Source organism: Bombina bombina, chromosome 5 (assembly GCF_027579735.1).
Source record: "Bombina bombina isolate aBomBom1 chromosome 5, aBomBom1.pri, whole genome shotgun sequence".
NCBI lineage: Eukaryota > Metazoa > Chordata > Amphibia > Anura > Bombinatoridae > Bombina > Bombina bombina.
The window spans coordinates 698,584,829-698,605,213 of NC_069503.1; positions in this window are offsets into that span (position 1 = coordinate 698,584,829).

A 20,385-nucleotide genomic window follows, 5' to 3' on the forward strand; every position below is an offset into this window, starting at 1 on the left:
TAAGCTCCATACCGCACAAAATACAAGCGCCGCTTGACGTGCTAGTGCCCGCTTTCTCCATAGACATTAATGGGGACAGAGTGTTATAAAAAAACTAACACCTGCGATCGCGGAATGAAAAGCTCCATAAAGCAGCCCCATTAATGTCTATGGGGAAAAAAGTTACGTTTAAACCTAAAACCCTAACATAAACCCAAAGTCTAAACACCCCTAATCTGCTGACCCCGATATCGCTGACACCTACATAATGTTATTAGCCCCTAATCTGCCGCTCCTGATATCGCCGCCACCTAAATAAATGTATTAGCCCCTAATCTGCTGCTCCCAATATTGCCGCCACTATAATAAAGTTATTAACCCCTATTCCCCTGTACCCCAACATCGCCCACCCTATAATAAAGTTATAAACCCCTATTCCGCCGCTCCCCAACATCACCGCCACTAAATAAAGTTATTAACCACTAAACCTCTGGCCTCCCACATCACTGCAACTAAATAAACATATTAACCCCTAAACCGTCAGCCCCCCACATCGCAAAACATTAAATTAAACTATTAACCCCTAAACCTAACAACCCCCTAACTTTAAATTAAAATTACAAGATCCCTATCTTAAAATAAATAAAAAATTACCTGGGAAATTAAAAAAAAAAAAAATTTAAACTATAACTTAAACTAACATTACTATTATACTAAAATTAAAATAACTACAAATTAAAATAATTAAATTACACATTAAAACCTAACCCTACTAAATAAAATTGAATCTACTCAATAATTTTTTTTATTTTTTTCACCAAAGTAAATAAAGGGTTAAATCAGCCTATAAAATGGAGGAGCGGTAGAATAAGAACATCTTGATAAAGGTTTTGAATAGCTGAAACGCGTAGACGTTCGATTATACAACTCCTGACCTGAGGATACCTAATAAAGAAACACTCCCATAACCGATTCTTTCAATGTGCCAAAATTGCACAAACTGAAGCGGTAGGAGTATTAACCAACAGTCTTCAATTTCAAAAAGTGCGCGCACTTCGACCATCCTTCACTGATTGGATCCGACACACTGGCAGCTCTCACAGAGTAAGCGAGTCATTCAGACGAGGACGCCGAAGAAAGAGTGAGTAAATCTAACAAGCTCATGTCTGAAAGTATAACAATGCTATTGTAACAACAGTATCAACTTTGGAAACTAAAAGAACTGTATAACCACTTTGGCTAAGAAGTACCCTTGTATTTACGATACAGCTAAACCTAAATGTTTGATCACACTTTGGAATACACGTATTAACCTGTAATTTATGCATCGCTGTTTCGATTTGGTCAAATAAATTCCAACCAGCTAACTATATATCATATAGTAACCAATCTGTTTACCTCAAGACAACACTGAGGAATTATATGTGAACTTTCAATACAAGTGTTTATCCTTCAACAGTATCTTATTGTGACCTCATTGAATCACACAAAGACAGTTCAATATTGTTTCTACCATTTGGTTACACTCTCTCAATGTTAGCTACAGCAAGCCGTTTATTATGGAATCTATGAATATATGGTTTAATTCTACTTGATTATCTGTAAAGCAGAGATTGTTAGACAGTAAATACTGTTCAAAAAATCAAGTCAGTTTTATGTATGTTTTTTAACTGAGACACCGGTGTCAACATATTGTCAATATTTGGCTGTGTATATATTTGAAGTTTTAGTTTTATCTGATATAGTTTTATTAAATTATTTTCACTTTCACCGTATCTGTATTTGCATTCATTTTGGCCAATTCTGTATACTTCCTTATAGAGAGTCCAAGATTATCTCTGTCTTCCTTTATGCACTATTAGAGCATATTTACATAGAATTAGCAACGGTTACCACCAAGTGCTATAAAGCATACAAATATTTATTTTTATACACCGCAGGCACGAACACTTGATCCCACTACAGTCAGCCTAAGGCGCCACTAACTAACCAATAGCCCATACTTTCAACTTACAGTTCGCACTTGTGAGAAGTGTGAACAGTTAGTAGGCCAGTACTGTTTTCTCTTCCAAGTTCAGTGTACACCCTGTTTATGTCATTGCACTTTCTCACAAGCACACTGAATACTTTGGAATAGCACCTACAACCTTTTATCTTCATATCACGAATATTCACGAATATTCAGGACACCAACTTTACAATATATTACGGTTATTAACCTAAGAATTGATTTCAGCACGCTTGAATATTATTTTAGAATATGATTAATCTGTTTGCAAATTGTTTTCCAATTAACACAGTCACATATAATATTAGAGTTTAGAGATGGATATATTCGCTATTAGAAATAATTTACTTAGCTCCACTGATGAACTTATTACCACAAATTCAACCACTAATAAATAAAACTTTGAAAGAGAATCAAATATAAGTCTTGAAAGCTTAGACAATTTATTAATGAAAGAAATTAAAATAAACACAGAATTAAAATTCATGCAAAAATATGTAAAATTAGGAAAGGTACCTAGAGGTCTAAGGCTGAAAAAAGACTGTACTTTTGAATTAAACTTAATGTTAAAACAAGAATGGTACAATACCTCATAGGGGTTATTATCAAGGCGAGAACTTTGGCACTAGACACTCTAGCAGAAGATATTCTTAAACATAAGAATATTCTAGACACAAAAAAGAAAGATACAGTATACACTAACAAACAAAAAGAATTAATCATAAAACTAGAGGAATTACAAAGGGAAATCTTAAAGATGAAATAGCACAAATTTGAAAGAGATCAGGACGACTATAATATTGAACACACAATAGGGCAAGATGAAGATACTAAATCTAAAAAAAGTATAAAAATTTTTAGTAAAAAGAAAGAAAATCCTATGAAAGATAGTAATGAATAGACATGTGCGATTCGGTTCGGTCCGAATCGAAATTCGGACAAATTTTGCCAAATTCGTAATTCGGATCGATTCGAATTTCTGAATTGCGGCAGTGCCGAATCTACCGAAAATATCCGAATCGATTCAAATTTATTCGGATGGATTCGGGTGGATTCGGATGGATTCGGATGGCCATGTATTACACTAGTATTGTACAGTATACTAGTGTAATACACAGCACATCCCACTTAACAGTGCCGAAATTCCAAAAATCCGAATCGGTTGGAACCGAATCAAACCGAATCGAACCGTACTAAAACCTGAATTTCACACGAATCTGAATGAATCCGAAACAAATTCATTCGATTTCTTCCAAATTCAAATCTATACGAACCGAAATTCGAATTGGTCCAAATCGATCCGAACCGAATTTTTTGCGGCTGCACATGTCTAGTAATGAACAAGACTCAAATCTCGTACAACACATAGGAAAAGGAGATAAGTTACAGACAGATCCTAATATGAATAAAATATAAAAGATAGGATCTAGAAAAGATAAAAATGACCATAGAGAAAATATAGAGAAAGAATCAACAAGATTCTATGATTATAGAAATAACAGGAGAGATCATGAATCTAATTATAATGGATCTCATGTAAGGCCATATAGAGATGATTATAATTATAATAATTATCATAATCGTGATCAAAATTATAGATATCAAAGGAATCACAATCTAACGGCTAGATTTAGAGTTCTACGCTGCTTTTGGCCGCCCGCCGGTATTTAGAGTCAGGCAGGAAAGGGTCTAACCCTCACTTCCTCACCGCGACTCCAGGCTACCGCAGATCCCCTTACGCCAATTGCATATCCTATCTTTTCTATGGGATCTGCCTAAGGCTGGTATTTGGAGTCTTGGAAGAAGTGAGCGGTAGACACTCTACCGACAAGACTCCTACCGCCAAAAAAAGTCAGTAGTTAAGAGCTTTATGGGCTAACGCGTGAATAACTACTGTGCTACAAAGTACACTAACACCCATAAACTACCTATGTACCCCTAAACCGAGGGCCCCCCCCACATCGCCGCCACTCTAATAATTTTTTTTAACCCCTAATCTGCCGACCGGACACAGCCGCCACCTACATTATAGCTATGAACCCCTAATCTGCTGCCCCTAACATCACCGACCCCTATATTATATTTATTAACCCCTAATCTGCCCCCCCAACGTTGCCGCTACCTAACTACAATTATTAACCCCTAATCTGCCGACCGGACCTCGCCACCACTATAATAAATGTATTAACCCCTAAACCGCCGCACTCCCGCCTCGCAAACACTAGTATAAATAGTATTAACCCCTAATCTGCCCTCCCTAACATCGCCACCACCTACCTACAATTATTAACCCCACCATCGCCGCTACTATAATAAAATTATTAACCCCTAAACCTAACTCTAACCCTAACCCTAACACCCCCCTAACATAAATATAATTTAAATTAAACGAAATAATATTCCTAAAATTAACTAAAATAATCCTATTTAAAACTAAATACTTACCTAGAAAATAAACCCTAATATAGCTACAATATAATTAATAATTACATTGTAGCTATTTTAGGATTTATATTTATTTTACAGGCAACTTTGTATTTATTTTAACCAGGTACAATAGCTATTAAATAGTTAATAACTATTTAATAGCTACCTAGTTAAAATAAGTACTAAATTACCTGTAAAATAAATCCTAACCTAAGTTACAAATACACCTAACACTACACTATCATTAAATTAATTAAATAAATTACCTACAATTAGTATGTGGGTTGTAATGTTGGGGGGTATTGTATTTTTATTTTCAGGTAAAAGAGCTGATTACTTTGGGGCAATGCCCCGCAAAAAGCCCTTTTAAGGGCTGGTAAAAGAGCTGATTACTTTGGTAGTTTAGAATAGGGTAGGGCATTTTTTATTTTGGAGGGATTTTTTATTTTATTAGGGGCTTAGATTAGGTGTAATTAGTTTAAACATCTTGTAATTCTTTTTTATTTTTTTGTAATTTAGTGTTTGTTTGTTTTTGTATTATAGAATAGTTTATTTTATTGTATTTTAAGTTAGCTAATTGTAGGTAATTTATTTAATTAATTTAATGATAGTGTAGTGTTAGGTGTATTTGTAACTTAGGTTAGGATTTATTTTACAGGTAATTGTGTACTTATTTTAACTAGGTAGCTATTAAATAGCTATTGTACCTGGTTAAAATAAATACAAAGTTGCCTGTAAAATAAATATTAATCCTAAAATAGCTACAATATAATTATAATTTATATTGTAGCTATATTAGGGTTTATTTTACAGGTAAGTATTTAGCTTTAAATAGGAATAATTTATTTAATAAGAAATAATTTATTTTGTTAGATAAAAATTATATTTAACTTAGGGGGGTGTTAGTGTTAGGGTTAGACTTAGCTTTAGGGGTTAATAAATTTATTGGAGTAGCGGTGAGGTCCGGTCGGCAGATTAGGGGTTACTACTTGAAGTTAGGTGTCGGTGATGTTAGGGAGGGCAGATTAGGGGTTAATACTATTTATTATAGGGTTATTGAGGCGGGAGTGAGGCGGATTAGGGGTTAATAACTTTATTATAGTAGTGGTGAGGTCCGGTTGGCAGATTAGGGGTTAATAATTGTAGGTAGGTGGCGGCGACGTTAGGGGTGGCAGATTAGGGGTTAATAAATATAAAATAGGGGTCGGCGGTGTTAGGGGCAGCAGATTAGGGGTACATAGGGATAATGTAGGTTGCGGCAGTATGCGGTCGGCAGATTAGGGGTTAAAAAAATTTATTAGAGTGGCGGTGATGTGGGGGGGCCTCGGTTTAGGGGTACATAGGTAGTTTATGGGTGTTAGTGTACTTTAGAGCACAGTAGTTAAGAGCTTTATGAACCAGCGTTAGCCCAGAAAGCTCTTAACTCCTGACTTTTCTCTGCGGCTGGAGTTTTGTCGTTAGATTTCTAACGCTCACTTCAGCCAAGACTCTAAATACCAGCGTTAGAAAGATCCCATTGAAAAGATAGGCTACGCAATTGGCGTAGGGGGATCTGCGGTATGGAAAAGTCGTGGCTGCAAAGTGAGCGTTAGACCCTTTCCTGACTGACTCTAAATACCAGCGGGTGGCCGAAACCAGCGTTAGGAGCCCCTAACGCTGGTTTTGACGGCTAACGCAGAACTCTAAATCTAGGCGTTAGGGTTTATTTTCTAGGTAAGTATTTAGTTTTAAATAGGATTATTTTCGTTAATTTTAGGAATATTATTTTGTTTAATTTAAATAATATTTATGTTAGGGGGGTGTTAGGGTTAGAGTTAGGTTTAGGGGTTAATAATTTTATTATAGTAGCGGCGACGGTGCGGGCGGGAGATTAAGGGTTAATAATTCTAGGTAGGTGGCGGCGATGTTAGGGAGGGCAGATTAGGGGTTAATACTATTTATTCTAGTGTTTGCGAGGCGGGAGTGCGGCAGTTTAGGGGTTAATACATTTATTATAGTGGCGTCGAGGTCCGGTCAGCAGATTAGGGGTTAATAAGTGTAGGTAAGGTGGCGGCGACGTTGGGGGGTCAGATTAAGGGTTTAATAAAATAATATAGGGGTCGCGATGTTAGGGGCAGCAGATTAGGGGTTCATAGGGATAATGTAGGTTGCGGCGGTGTACAGAGCGGCAGATTAGGGGTTAATAATATAATAATATACAGCAGGTGTCAGCGATAGCGGGGGCGGCAGATTAGGGGTTAATAAGTGTAAGGTTAGGGGTGTTTAGACTCGGGGTTCATGTTAGGGTGTTAGGTGCAGACTTAGAGAGTGTTTCCCCATAGGAAACAATGGGGCTGCAGGTGTTACGTTTTTTTTTAAGCCCAAACTGCCCTATTGTTTCCTATGGGGATATCGTGCACAAGCACGTTTTTCCAGCTTACCGCTACCGTAAGCAACGCTGGTATTGAGGGTTATAGTGGAGCTAAATTAGGTTCAACGCACCCTTTTCTGAGCCTAACGCAGCCCCTCATACAACTCTCAATACCAGCGTTGTCTTAAGGGTGCGCTGGGAAAAAAAGTAGCGTTAGCTAAGTGGGTCTTTACCGACAAAGCTCTAAATCTAGCCGTAAGATTTGAATCCCACAGACAGAGAGAGTTCAATTACCCACAAGACAGAGAATACAGAAACTACGAACAAATTATTTATGAATATAGGGAACCCTATTACCATAGGCATAATAGTAACCCTTTCAATGCCAGACATAATGAATTAAATACTTATAGACAAGAGACTCACAGAGAAAGAACTAATTACCATTACAATAAGAATGGAAATCATAAATTCACAGTTAATAGGAGAACTAATACAACTGATGAAGGCTCCAGATATGAAAATAGGACTGATAGAATAGATGTGGAATATCAAGTTCCAGTAAAGAATAGATATGAAACATTAGAAGATGAAGACAATCAATCCCATCTGATGAATGAACAACCAAGCACTTCCAGTGATTTTTTTAGAATTAGGCAGAGCACACACGCACGATCCCCCAAAAGGAAAGAGAAGAAGAGAGGTAACAGAGGCAGAGGAAAGGGAAAACAGTCTGTAATATATAGACAAAATGAAAGGGGACCAAGTAAAAAAGAAAATGATAATAAAAAGGAAATTACTCAAAGTATTTTTAATATATGTGGTATCAGTCTGACAGAACAGCAAGAAAACTAAGGCCTAGATTTGGAGTTTTGTCGGTAACGACCCGAAAAAGGAGCGTAGAGCATTTTTAACGCAGCTTCAACTCTCGATACCAGAGTTGCTTACGGACGCGGCCAGCCTCAAAAACGTGCTCGTGCACGATTCCCCCATAGGAAACAATGGGGCTGTTTGAGCTGAAAAAAAACCAAACACCTGCAAAAAAGCCGCGTTCAGCTCCTAACGCAGCCCCATTGTTTGCTATGCGGTAACCCTTCCTACGTCTGCACTTAACACTCTAACATGTACCCCGAGTCTAAACACCCCTAACCTTACACTTATTAACCCCTAATCTGCCGCCCCCGCTATCGCTGACCCCTGCATATTATTATTAACCCCTAATCTGCCGCTCCGTAAACCGCCGCTACTTACATTATCCCTATGTACCCCTAATCTGCTGCCCCTAACACCGCCGACCCCTATATTATATTTATTAACCCCTAATCTGCCCCCCACAACGTCGCCTCCACCTGCCTACACTTATTAACCCCTAATCTGCCGACCGGACCTGAGCGCTACTGTAATAAAGTTATTAACCCCTAATCCACCTCACTAACCCTATCATAAATAGTATTAACCCCTAATCTGCCCTCCCTAACATCGCCGACACCTAACTTCAATTATTAACCCCTAATCTGCCGACCGAATCTCGCCGCTATTCTAATAAATGTATTAACCCCTAAAGCTAAGTCTAACCCTAATACTAACACCCCCCTAAATTAAATATAATTTAAATCTAACGAAATTAATTAACTCTTATTAAATAAATTATTCCAATTTAAAGCTAAATACTTACCTGTAAAATAAATCCTAATATAGCTACAATATAAATTATAATTATATTATAGCTATTTTAGGATTTATATTTATTTTACAGGTAACTTTGTATTTATTTTAACCAGGTACAATAGCTATTAAATAGTTAAGAACTATTTAATAGCTAAAATAGTTAAAATAATTACAAATTTACCTGTAAAACAAATCCTAACCTAAGTTACAAATAAACCTAACACTAGACTATCAATAAATTAATTAAATAAACTACCTACAATTACCTACAATTAACCTAACACTACACTATCAATAAATTAATTAAATACAATTGCTACAAATAAATACAATTAAATAAACTAGCTAAAGTACAAAAAATAAAAAAGAACTAAGTTACAAAAAATAAAAAAATATTTACAAACAGAAGAAAAATATTACAACAATTTTAAACTAATTACACCTACTCTAAGCCCCCTAATAAAATAACAAAGCCCCCCAAAATAAAAAAATGCCCTACCCTATTCTAAATTACTAAAGTTCAAAGCTCTTTTACCTTACCAGCCCTGAACAGGGCCCTTTGCGGGGCATGCCCCAAGAAATTCAGCTCTTTTGCCTGTAAAAAAAACACATACAATACCCCCCCCAACATTACAACCCACCACCCACATACCCCTAATATAACCCAAACCCCCTTTAAATAAACCTAACACTAAGCCCCTGAAGATCATCCTACCTTGTCTTCACCATACCAGGTTCACCGATCGGTCCAGAAGAGCTCCTCCGATGTCCTGATCCAAGCCCAAGCGGGGGGCTGAAGAGGTCCATGATCCGGCTGAAGTCTTCATCCAAGCGGGCCAGAAGAGGTCTTCCATCCGATTGAAGTCTTCATCCAAGCGGCATCCATCCGGAGCGAAGCGGCAGCATCCTGAAGACCTCCACCGCGGAACATCCATCCTGGCCGACGACTGAACGACGAATGACGGTTCCTTTAAATGACGTCATCCAAGATGGCGTCCCTCGAATTCCGATTGGCTGATAGGATTCTATCAGCCAATCGGAATTAAGGTAGGAATATTCTGATTGGCTGATGGAATCAGCCAATCAGAATCAAGTTCAATCCGATTGGCTGATCCAATCAGCCAATCAGATTGAGATTGCATTCTATTGGCTGATCGGAGCTCTTCTGGACCGATCAGTGAACCTGGTATGGTGAAGACAAGGTAGGATGATCTTCAGGGGCTTAGTGTTAGGTTTATTTAAGGGGGGTTTGGGTTAGATTAGGGGTATGTGGGTGGTGGGTTGTAATGTTGGGGGGGGGGTATTGTATGTGTTTTTTTTACAGGCAAAAGAGCTGAATTTCTTGGGGCATGCCCCGCAAAGGGCCCTGTTCAGGGCTGGTAAGGTAAAAGAGCTTTGAACTTTAGTAATTTAGAATAGGGTAGGGCATTTTTTTATTTTGGGGGGCTTTGTTATTTTATTAGGGGGCTTAGAGTAGGTGTAATTAGTTTAAAATTGTTGTAATATTTTTCTTATGTTTGTAAATATTTTTTTATTTTTTGTAACTTAGTTCTTTTTTATTTTTTGTACTTTAGCTAGTTTATTTAATTGTATTTATTTGTAGCAATTGTATTTAATTAATTTATTGATAGTGTAGTGTTAGGTTAATTGTAGGTAATTGCAGGTAGTTTATTTAATTAATTTATTGATAGTCTAGTGTTAGGTTTATTTGTAACTTAGGTTAGGCAGGTGGAGGCGACGTTGTGGGGGGCAGATTAGGTGTTAATAAATATAATATAGGGGTCGGCGGTGTTAGGGGCAGCAGATTAGGGGTACATAAGGATAACGTAGGTGGCGGCGCTTTGCGGTCGGCAGATTAGGGGTTAATAAGTGTAGGCAGGTGGAGGCGACGTTGAGGGGGGCAGATTAGGGGTTAATAAATATAATACAGGGGTCGGCGGTGTTAGGGGCAGCAGATTAGGTGTACATAAGGATAACGTAGGTGGCGGTCGGCAGATTAGGGGTTAAAATTTTTTTTAGAGTGTCGGCGATGTGGGGGGACCTCGGTTTAGGGGTACATAGGTAGTTTATGGGTGTTAGTGTACTTTAGAGCACAGTAGTTAAGAGCTTTATAAACCGGCGTTAGCCCAGAAAGCTCTTAACTACTGACTTTTTTCTGCGGCTGGAGTTTTGTCGTTAGATGTCTAACGCTCACTTCAGAAACGACTCTAAATACCGGAGTTAGAAAAATCCCATTGAAAAGATAGGATACGCAATTTACGTAAGGGGATCTGCGGTATGGAAAAGTCGCGGCTGGAAAGTGAGCGTTAGACCCTATTTTGAGTGACTCCAAATACCGGCGGTAGCCTAAAACCAGCGTTAGGAGCCTCTAACGCTGGTTTTCACGGCTAACGCCAAACTCTAAATCTAGGCCATACTTAGCAAAGGATTATCGTTTGCTTCATCAACCAAACTCAATAAATGTGAGCATCTTATTAACATCAACCAGTTTGTAAGGAAATTAACCCTCAAGAAACATTTTATTAAAAATCCTATTCTGAAAAATTCAAGTAATGGAAATCAACACTTAAAATCAGTAGAAGCATTTACACATACCAATTTTAAACAGAAATCTACATTTTTTCCAAGCAATGAAAATGGAAGCTTTATCCAAACATTTGAAAAACTAGTCAAACAAGATATTGACGCAATTGAACAGTCTAAAGCAATGAATAAAAGTATGAATTGGAATCTGACATTGAAAGAAAAATACATTTTGAGAGATCTACAAAGAAGAGATGATCTAGTGATCAAACAGGCAGATAAGGGTGGAGGGATAGTGATAATGAATCAAAATTATTACTTAGAGGACGCCAATAGATTATTAGAGGACCCCAAAACTTACAAAAAACTATTGAATGATCCAGGGGACTTATATTTTACTCAAATACAAGAGCTACTTAAAATAGCACATTCTATTGGTTTGCTCATTGATTCAGAGTTTAATTTTGTGTTAATCAAAAACTTTAGAACACCTATCTTTTATTTTATACCAAAAATTCATACAAATTTACATTGTCCACCTGGACGTTCAATAATATCGGGTATAGACTCCATAACCTCTAATCTATCATGTTACATAGATCATTTTCTTCAAAAATACGTTAAAGATCTACCTTCTTATTTAGCAGATTCCACTCAATTTTTAAATATACTGAGTACTGTCAAATGGACAAACGATTATATATTTGTCACTTGTGATGCTAGTGCACTATATACTGTAATATACACTTTAGAAATCTTTGAAAATTGTTTACTCTAAAGTGAGTTTTGTAGCTGGAAATATATTTTATTATCTGATAATCCAATTCCCAGCAAGTTTATAAAGTAACAAAAAACCTCAAGATAATGTTTCAAGAGGTGAGACTTGTGTGAGAGACAAATGTATCAGCTTGAAACAATCCATTTGCACTGCTGTGATCAATTAAAGCAATCTCTTAAACATGCTTAAGACTGTGTATAAACTTGTTCAAAGAGTGAGTTCATAAGTTTATAACAGAATTCTTCAACAGTAGATTTACACAAGTTCAGCAGTAATATATTTTAAGTAGTTCCTTGTCAGGATAGTTTACACAGCAAACAAGTAATTGAGCAGTTTAGTTAAAGAAATATACTTGCGGTTTAAATTCTGATCCTGTTTGATGAGATGTGCAAAAGGAGTTCTGCAAGGAAATCCTGTGTGACAAGAAAGCTGAATGACAGCAAAAGTTAGTTGTGAGCTGTGAATATAAGAAGTAGTTTCTGCAAAAAATACTTTGTGTAGATAAACAAAGTTATAACTTGAGATGAGCTGAAAAGTACTGCAGCACAAGCAAGAGGCAACAGCACAAAATAATTAAGCAAAGGTGTGCTGTAAGAAGTGAGGTTTTATAGCCAGGTAAAAAAGGAAGTGGAATGTCTTAAAGGGATATCACATACCCCCCCTTCAAGGCATCCTCTCCGAGGATGAGGATGAAGGTTTTGCAGGTTATCGCTGATGAAACTCTTTCAGTAGTAATGGCCCATGTACCTGAGACTTAGGTACCCAGGAATCCTCCTCTGGTCCATATCCTTTCCATCATAAGAGATATTCCAATCGTCCTCGCATGATACGTGAGTCAAGGATAGTCTCGAGCTCATATTCCTCATGATCTTCTAGCTGGATTGGTGGAGGTGGTACCTTCTTGCGAGTAACATCGGTATTTGCTACAAATGGTTTAAGAAGTGATACATGAAATGTGGAATGGATTCTATACTGTTTTGGCAGATTTTAACACTACAGATGTTGGATTTAGGATGCATTTAATGGAAAATGGTCCAATAAATTGATGTCCTAATTTCCTGGAAGGTGATGCAAGCTTCAAATATTTTGTTGAGAGCCAAACTTGATTACCTAATTTGTAGTTGGGGCATGGCCTATGTTTCAGCTTGTAATAGTGTTTCTGGCCAACTTTTGCTGTATGCAAATGTTCTTTTAGGACCTGTAAGGCCTCTTTTAAATTGGTGAGGTATGAAGTGGCTGCAGGATTTGCAGTTCTAGTTTGAGTGAGATGAATGGATTGTGGATGGAAGCCATATGTTGCATAGAAAGGTGTTAATTTGGTAGAGGATGATACAGAGTTATTGTAGGAATATTCTGCTATCGGTAATAGCGAAAACCAATCATCCTGTAGATGGGTTACATAACAGCGTAAGTATTGTTCGAGGATTCCATTTACTCTTTCGGTTAGGCCATTTGCTTGAGGATGGTATGACAATGTCAGTCTGGATTGAATATGTAATGTTGTACAAAGTGCTTTCCAAAAATGTGAAGTAAACTGACTCCCTCGATCAGTGATGATGCTCTTTGGCAGACCATGAAGTCGTACTATATTATTCAGAAATGCTTCTGCAGTCTCTTTTGCAGTTGGTAAGGATGTAAGAGGGATAAAATGTGCCAGCTTTGTGTACTATATTATTCATAAATGCTTCTGCAGTCTCTTTTGCCATTGGTAAGGATGTAAGAGGGATAAAATGTGCCAGCTTTGTGAGATGGTCTATCACTACCATTATTGTATTATTATTTTGCGAAGGAGGTAGCTCAACTATAAAGTCCATGGAAATCATGGACCATGGGAGATCTGGTATAGGTAACGGAGTAAGAAACCCGATGGGTTTTTTCTTTTCTGTCTTATTCCTTGCACAAACTTCACATGAATTTATATATTCTTGGATTGATTGAGCCATATTTGGCCACCAGAAATCCCTTTGAATAAGTTCTGTGGTTTTGTTTATACCTTGATGTCCAGATAATGGAGCATCGTGACAATGAGTGAGGATAACATTTTTAAGTTGTGATGGAATATACAATTTAGCATGATATGTGAATAATCCTGTGCTTTCCTTTATAAGATGTTTTAAGTTAGGTAAGTTATCTGTTTGAAGTGCTTTGAGAATATCTTGTTCAAAGGATGTTAAAGTACCTATTATTTTGTGTTATTTTAAGCTCATCTCGTTTTCTGGCCTAGAATTTTGTTCATGAAGACATGATAATGAATCTGCCTTTGTGTTTCATTTCCCGGGTCTATAAGTAATTAAAAAATTGAATCTATCTAGAAATAATGCCCAACGTACTTGTCTGGAAGAAAGTGTTTGTCAGCCTGTGGAAGATAATCTCACCCCTGTAAAGGAGAGAGGGAATTTTTTGGACCACAACTGCAGGCTTAGGAGTGTAGTGAAAGTATCAGTGATTCTGTGTAGGTGAGGGAAGGCAGCAAGGTTCAGAATCAATAGATACAGTTCACTTTTATTATAAGGATAGGTGTGACAATGGCTGAGACCTCAGAGCCTTTAGCCCCACTCAGTATTGTCAAACTGGTTCCCACATATAAGAACATGCAATTGCAAGTTAAAGTTTTAGACAGACCATATCTAATCTTTATTGGCAGCAGACATAGTGTACAACTTTAAAGCAACAAATAAAGCTACTGAGATTTAGGCAGTAGTTAGGTATTGAGAGTGAACAATTAAGAATATAGGTAGAATAGAGCGTTTAAATATGAAGGAAACCTAACTAAGATTCTGAGGCATGTCAGGAGTAATTACTGAATAATCGTAAGTTACTGCGGTATGAGTATGAAGGAAGCGCTTTTGAGACTTACTAGTAGTAGTAAAGGGTGAGGTCTGTCCGGACAGAGTGGAGTTCCCCTGCAGAGTTTGGGGAAATTGCAGCGTGTGCGATGGCGTGTGACGTCACCGCTTGCCGGTTCTGGTCCTGTGTTTGGTAGAGAGGTGAGCAGCGTCTGTCTCAAAGGTTGCAAGGAGGTTAGAGGGTGAGAAGCTGGATTCAACAATCAAGCAATTTGGTATGAGTAGGAGGGAAATTTAAACTGCTTGTTGGGGAGGAGTTATGTAAGTGTGAAAAGACACAGCTATACAAAGGATAAGGCAAAGAACTTAGGCAGTTTATGACAGGACCCCCCCCCCAAAGATCAACTCCGGGGATCGAGTCCAGGACGATCAGGATAACGTTCATGGAACCTGGCCACCAATCGGGGGGCAGAGAGATTGGAAGCCGGTTCCCAGGAGTCCTCCGAATCAGGGTAGCCCTTCCAATGGACCAGATACTGAAGCTGCCCACGAAAACGTCGGGAGTCCAAGACATCTTGTACCTCATACTCCAGGGCGGCATCCGGTAGATGAGGAAGTAGAGGAATAGAAGGATCATGGTGACGAAGTTGTCTATAAGGCTTGAGGAGAGACACATGAAAGGTAGGATGGGATTTCAGATTTGCTGGTAATGCGAGGGTAACAGCGTTCATATTCACAATTTTTATGATGGGAAATGGTCCAATGAAGCTGGAAGATAATTTCCTGGAAGGAAGGGGTAAATGTAGATTACGTGTTGATAACCAAACATAGTCACCTACTCTATATTTAGGCGAGGAAATCCTTTTTTTATCAAAATGGAATTTATAGCGATCCTTGGCGATGCGAATATTTTCAGCAGTTAGTGAAAAAGATTCACTAATAGTGTTGATGAGGTCATTCACAACAGGACAGCTGTTGCTGTCCATAGAATGCCATTCAAAAGAAGGATGGAAACCATAATTAATGAAGAACGGTGTGAACTTTGTAGAGGAATGGATGGAATTGTTGAAGGCGAATTCTGCGTATGGTAGTAGTTGCGTCCAGGTATCTTGTTTAGCTGAAATGAAACATCTCAAATATTGTTCAATGCACTGGTTTGTCCTTTCAGTCTGGCCATTAGTTTGGGGATGGAAAGAGGTACTGAGACGTCTAGAAATACCCAATGAGTGACAAAGTTGTTTCCAGAATTGGCTGGTGAATTGAGTTCCCCTATCTGAGGTGATACTATTCGGGAGTCCGTGATACTTGAATATATGATGTATCATTAAGGAAATGGTTTCAGAAGAAGTTGGGAGCTTATGGTAGGGCACGAAATGTGCCATTTTACTAAATAGGTCTACGACTACTAATATGGTGTTATTCCCTTCAGAAATAGGTAGGTCGACTATGTAGTCGATTGCTATGTCCTTCCAAGGACGGTCAGGAGTCGGTAATGGGATCAATTTCCCGTAAGGGGGAGTCCTCCCTTTTTTTGTAGTTTCGCAGATTAAGCAGGTTTTAACGTAATCCTCAACATCAGTGAGGCAGGTAGGCCACCAAAAGAATCTGGAGACTAATTCTTGAGTTTTCTTTATGCCCATGTGTCCAGCAGATGGAGAATCATGTAAAGTTTTTAAGACTGTTGCTCTGAGACTGTTGGGTACATAAATTTGTTGTTGATAATAATACAACCCATCCGAGTGTAAATCCAAGACCTGTAATGGTTTATTTGAGTCAGCCTGTTGTGCTGATTTGAACTGAATGTTTTGTTCTGTAGTTAAAGCTAAGAATCTGTCAAGAGGAATTAGAGGTGAAAGGTTTGGATGTGACACTTGGTCCACCAAGTGTCTTGAAAGGGCATCAGCCTTCTTGTTCTTGTTTGCAGGACGGTAGGTGATAAGATAATTAAATCTAGCCAAGAATAGGTTCCATCGGACCTGTCGTGCGCTGAGAGTCCTATTAGATTGTAGGTATTCTAGATTTTTGTGATCCGTGTAAATCAAGATTGGAAGAAGGGTCCCTTCTAGAAGGTGTCTCCATTGTTCCAATGATGTTTTGATTGCTAACAGTTCTTTATCACCTATTGGGTAGTTTATTTCAGCTGAATTAAGAATTCGTGAATAGAAGGCAACAGGATGCAGAGGATCTTTTGGAGTCTGCCTCTGTGAGAGGATTGCTCCTAAAGCATAATTAGATGCATCCACTTCCAAGATGTACTGCAACTCAGAATTAGGGAATTGGAGGATAGGGGCCGTAGTGAAAGCTTTTTTTAAGAAGTTGAATATTTCTTCTAAATCATCGTTCCATATGAAGTGTGTGTCAGATTTGGTCAAGTTAGTTAATGGTCTAGTCAAGTCAGCAAAATTTTTAATAAACTTTCTGTAGAAATTGGCGAAACCCATGAACCTTTGTATATCCTTTTTACTTTTTGGGGAAGGCCAATTTTGAATTACCGATATCTTATCATTATCCATCTGGATACCTTGGGGTGATACAATATAACCTAGGAATTTAATTTCTTTGGAGTGAAATAGGCATTTTTCTAGTTTAACATAAAGAGAATTCTCTCGTAACCGTGTTAATACTAGGGTGACATGTTTGATGTGTTCAGTAAGTGAGGTAGAGAATATGAGTATGTCATCCAAATATATTACCATAAATAAATCCAAAAAATCCTTGAAAATATCATTTATGAAGTACTGAAAGGTAGCCGGGGCATTACAGAGGCCAAATGGCATCACAGTATATTCAAAAAGGCCGTAACGTGTACGGAATGCTGTAAGCCATTCATGACCCTCCTTTATTCGTACCAAGTTGTAAGCCCCTCTTAGATCTAATTTAGTGTATATAGTAGCATTTTGTAATCTATCAAGGAGTTGAGGAATTAAAGGCAGTGGATAGCGGTTTTTTATCGTACGCTTGTTTAACTCTCTGTAATCAATAATGGGTCTTAGGGATTGATCTTTATTTTTAACAAAAAAGATACCAGCCCCAGCTGGGGAGGTGGAAGGACGTATAAAGCCTTTCTTCAAATTATCTGCCAAATAAGTTTTTAGATGTTGTAACTCAGGATCAGAGAGGGGAAATATATGGCCGTAAGGTATATCAACTCCTGGTAGGAGATCTATAGGGCAGTCATAAACCCTATGAGGGGGTAGATTCTCTGATTCTTTTTTGTCAAAGACATCAGCGAATGTTATGTATTCCTTGGGGATTTGTAAAGGAACATCAAGTAAAATTTGTTCATGATGGAGACACAAATTTTTACAATAAGGAGAATCAAAGATGACATGTGAAGTTGACCATTGTATAGTGGGATCGTGTTGTTTAAACCAACTGATACCAAGTATAATGGGATATAGAGGTGAGGGTATAACATCAAAAGTAAGAAACTCTGTGTGTTGGTCATGTGTGGTAAGCCTTAAAGGTATGGTGTGGTATAAGATGGGTCCTGATGTAATTTCTTTACCATCAATAAAACGAAGTACACTAGGCACCATTTTCTTAACTAGTGGAATTTTATTTACAGTAGTGAATTGGTAATCTATATAATTGTGGCTGGCACCAGAGTCAAGGATTGCTTGTGAGTTGAGTCTTTGCTGATCCCACTGTAATAAGATAGGAAGGGAGCAATGATTAGATTGTGTTTGTTTAGCAGATAAACATATACTTGTGGTGTTCATCTTACCCTTCCTACGCTGTAATTGAGAGCAGTCCTTTACAGAGTGATCGATCCCTCCACAATACATACAGAGATCTAAAGCTTTTCTTCTTAATTTTTCCTGTAGAGTTAATGGACCTCTGATGAACCCGAGTTCCATAGGGATTTCAGAGGCTTTTGTAGTTGTCTTAGGTGGATGCAGAGTAGTAACTGTTTGTTTAGTGGATGTTTCTAAGTGTGACTTTTCTGAGCGTCTCTCTCTGATGCGTCTATCTAATGTGATGCTAGCATCTATTAGGAGTTCTAAAGTCTCTGGGAGGGGTTGTCTGGCTAGCTCATCCTTGAGAGTATCTGAGAGGCCTAGGCGGAATTGATTGCGCAAGGAAAGGTCATTCCAGTGTGTATCAGGGGACCATTTCTTAAACTCTGCGATGTAGTCCTCCACAGGCCTTTTATGTTGTCTCAGAGACCTCATTGCTGTCTCAGCAGACAGCTGTTTGTAGGGATCATCATAAAGCTGTCCCATTGCTTTAAAAAACTGATCAAATGAGTACAGCAATGGGTCATTGGTTTCAAAAAACAAATTTGCCCATATACGTGGTTCGCCACGCAGATAGGAGATTGTGGTGAGAACCTTCAAATGATCATTGAAGTATGTTTTAGGTTTTAATTGAAAATATAAGGAACATGAGTTTTTGAATTCCCTAAATTCTGAACGAATACCACTAAATGTTTGTGGGGGATTAGGTTGGGGTTCACTAGAACTAATACGTGTAGTGAGGGTATCAATTTTTTCATTGATGTATTGCTTTAGGGCAGAGTTTTCTAATTGTAGTGTATTTAACCCTGTTGTAAGGTTATCTACAGTTTGAGTTAATTTCTCTACATGAGATAATAAGGCTGCTGGGTCCATAGTATAGGCTTGATTGTTATTGTCAGCCTGTGGAAGATAATCTCACCCCTGTAAAGGAGAGAGGGAATTTTTTGGACCACAACTGCAGGCTTAGGAGTGTAGTGAAAGTATCAGTGATTCTGTGTAGGTGAGGGAAGGCAGCAAGGTTCAGAATCAATAGATACAGTTCACTTTTATTATAAGGATAGGTGTGACAATGGCTGAGACCTCAGAGCCTTTAGCCCCACTCAGTATTGTCAAACTGGTTCCCACATATAAGAACATGCAATTGCAAGTTAAAGTTTTAGACAGACCATATCTAATCTTTATTGGCAGCAGACATAGTGTACAACTTTAAAGCAACAAATAAAGCTACTGAGATTTAGGCAGTAGTTAGGTATTGAGAGTGAACAATTAAGAATATAGGTAGAATAGAGCGTTTAAATATGAAGGAAACCTAACTAAGATTCTGAGGCATGTCAGGAGTAATTACTGAATAATCGTAAGTTACTGCGGTATGAGTATGAAGGAAGCGCTTTTGAGACTTACTAGTAGTAGTAAAGGGTGAGGTCTGTCCGGACAGAGTGGAGTTCCCCTGCAGAGTTTGGGGAAATTGCAGCGTGTGCGATGGCGTGTGACGTCACCGCTTGCCGGTTCCGGTCCTGTGTTTGGTAGAGAGGTGAGCAGCGTCTGTCTCAAAGGTTGCAAGGAGGTTAGAGGGTGAGAAGCTGGATTCAACAATCAAGCAATTTGGTATGAGTAGGAGGGAAATTTAAACTGCTTGTTGGGGAGGAGTTATGTAAGTGTGAAAAGACACAGCTATACAAAGGATAAGGCAAAGAACTTAGGCAGTTTATGACAGTGTTTTACTTTGTTGTAGATACTGAAGATTTTTGTGATCAGTATAAATTAGGAAGGGTGTGTTTGTTCCTTCTAATATATGTCTTCAAATTTCCAGAGCTGATTTAATAGCTAGTAGCTCCTTATCACCTACTGAATAATTTACTTCTGCAGGTTGTAAGGTTCTTGAGTAGTATGCTATGGGGTGTTGTGTTTTTTCATGTTCTTTCTTCTGAGAAAGAACAGCCTCAATACCAGTGTCAGAGGCATCTGTCTCTAGTATGAATTGGCATGTGTGATCAGGAAGACTAAGTATAGGTGCGGACATGAATCTTTGTTTCAGTGTGTTAAATGCTTGTTCAGCTTCAAGCGACCAAATAAACTTAGTATGTTTTTTAGTTAAGTTAGTTAAAGGTTTGATAAGAGTCGAGAAG